Here is a 2,499-nt window from a genome sequence, read left to right as displayed (position 1 = left end):
GAGTGGAACCTGTTGAAAGGTACACAAGTGTTAGGATTGGGAACAGGTGTTCAGCATATAATACATATAATTTCAGCTGTATTTTTATTCGATCATAAAATTGAGACAATCACCCCCCCCCCACCCCCACCCCCGTCTCGCAGACGAGGAATATGATGAACCGGCGTCCAGTGGGCCTCGCTACTGGCCGACGGCTGCTAAGATCCACAGCCGGTAGCTGTGAATGCGTGTGTAGACCCCCGGGTAGCCAGGCCTGGCGCATCCGGCCCCAAAGCTAACCACGCCCACAACCTGCCACGCCCCTTCAGCCTGCACCATGAGAGGACCGCCCGAGTCCCCCTGGCAAGCGTCTTTGCCCCTGTCGCCTCCACACAGCATGGTGGGCGTCCACAGCCGCCCGTACCGCCAGCAGGAGGCGTCTGGCAGGACGGTGAGAGCGACCTCGTGAAGGGCTCGGGCGGCCGGCCGCGATTCCCCCGTCAAGCCCCAACCCACAACCACAGCTCGCGTAAGCGCGTGCGTGGCGCGGGAGGCGAGACACACAGGCGCCACGCTGCGGTTGAAAACCAGGTCAGAGGTCAGGGTGATAACAGCCAAGTCGGCTTCGTAGGGCGCCGTTCTGCCGTAGTCGGGATGGACAGCAACGCCAGACACGCCAATTCGAACTCCGTCTCGGGTGCTGTGCCCGCCCACCACAACGTACATCAGGAAGGGCAGCACAGAGAAGAGGCTGACGCAGTGGGCAGCCGTCAGCACGTGCCTGGCGCTGATCACGGAGCCTCCGCAAAAGTGCCCCGTTAGGTACGAACGGAGGCTCACCGCCCAAGGCCACCGATGCTCAGCGACCTCCAAGCCACCAACGATCCTGGAACCCACAGGACGCCCGCAGGACTGCGACGACAAAGGGAGGGGAGGGCTGCGAGCGGGCTCGAAGAGCCAGAGGAGGCGGGCGGCGGGCCCTGGCGGCGTGGGAGGAGCGGGCGCCGACAGAGGAGCGGCGGACGGCAGGAGGAGCGCGAGGAGGACCACGGCGCCCAGAGAGGTCATGTCGGCGGAGTGGGTAGCGAGGCGGAGTGGGGTAGCAAGGCGGGAGGCGACCCTTTTAAGCTCGTCGCTTTGACCTGAGGCTGGAGGCAGCCGACCTTGAGCTGTTGTGTCATATCTAACACAGTCAGCTAATTCTTTCTTCCTGTCAATTTGTGTAATACCAATATACTGCATGACTGAAAGTACCTCTTAACCTTGTCCTAAGTTCAGTTCTGGATTATCTAATTGTTTAAATCAGGCTTGATAGCAGCACACTCATTTGCATATTAAGTATTCATGTGTGTACATGTGTTTTTTGCGAGAATACAAGAAGGATGTAGGCTCATTCTTATCTGTACATCTTAAAACACCGAGTTACTCGCAAAAGTCTCAGACACTAATGAACACTGGCATAAAGACCAAGTAACATAGACACATTATAACCCAACACATACAATATGCCTCTTCCTAACACACACACAATCCCTTTTCCTAACACGCATACACACCTATAGCCGCAGGTATTATCACGCACAAAGCTATGTAACTATGAAATCTATTAATGTTAGAGCATTTCCAATAAACGAAACCCATGCACGTAAAAGAACAGGTGTTTTTCCGTGATAAGCTTTTCTTCACTTTATGAATTTTGATGATAAAGCTTATACAAAGCCCCTATTCCCCTAAAATAATTTTCGAGGAGCAGGTGCTGCTGAGAGCGATTGTACATGTAAGCCGGTATTTTCTGCCTCGATATATATCTATCTGTGTGGTTTAATGTATTTTGTCTTATCAGTTAATCATTATCATAATAGTTACAATAATAATAACTACAACAACAATAAAGAAATAATAATAATAATGATATTAATAATAACAACAATAATAAGGATAAACTCGTACCGTTGTGTGCATATACGCTCATGTATACATACTTTTACATATGCCCATACCTGCATTTTTTACTTTGTATGAAATAATTATATTCAACACCTCCCTGTACAAAATAATTGTTCTTGTCTCTTTGCCATATTCTGTTAGAAAAAAAAATATTGTGACAGATGGTGTCATGTGCAGACTTGGTGGTATGAAAACATTAAGATCACTAAGGTCTTTCTTTCTACCTACCTACCTACATACACACACCCACACACGCGCGCGCGCACACAGACCCACACATCTATCTATCTATCTACATATTGATTTACACATTATAAATGTACATTTCCCTCTTCACACAGATGGAGATACCCACGCTGTTGAAAGGTCGTCAGCGACATGATTGATAGTTCCCGCCATTATCCAAACACGATTCCACATACACACACACACATATATGTGTGTGTGTGTGTGTGTGTATGTGTGTGTATATATATATATATATATATATATATCTGTATATATCTGTATATATATATATATATCTGTATATATCTGTATATATATGTACATATATGTATATATATGTATATA

Source organism: Penaeus chinensis, chromosome 9 (genome assembly GCF_019202785.1).
Source record: "Penaeus chinensis breed Huanghai No. 1 chromosome 9, ASM1920278v2, whole genome shotgun sequence".
NCBI classification, from domain to species: Eukaryota; Metazoa; Arthropoda; class Malacostraca; order Decapoda; family Penaeidae; genus Penaeus; species Penaeus chinensis.
The sequence above is the reverse complement of the archived record's forward strand: the minus strand, read 5'-3'. Positions refer to the sequence as shown.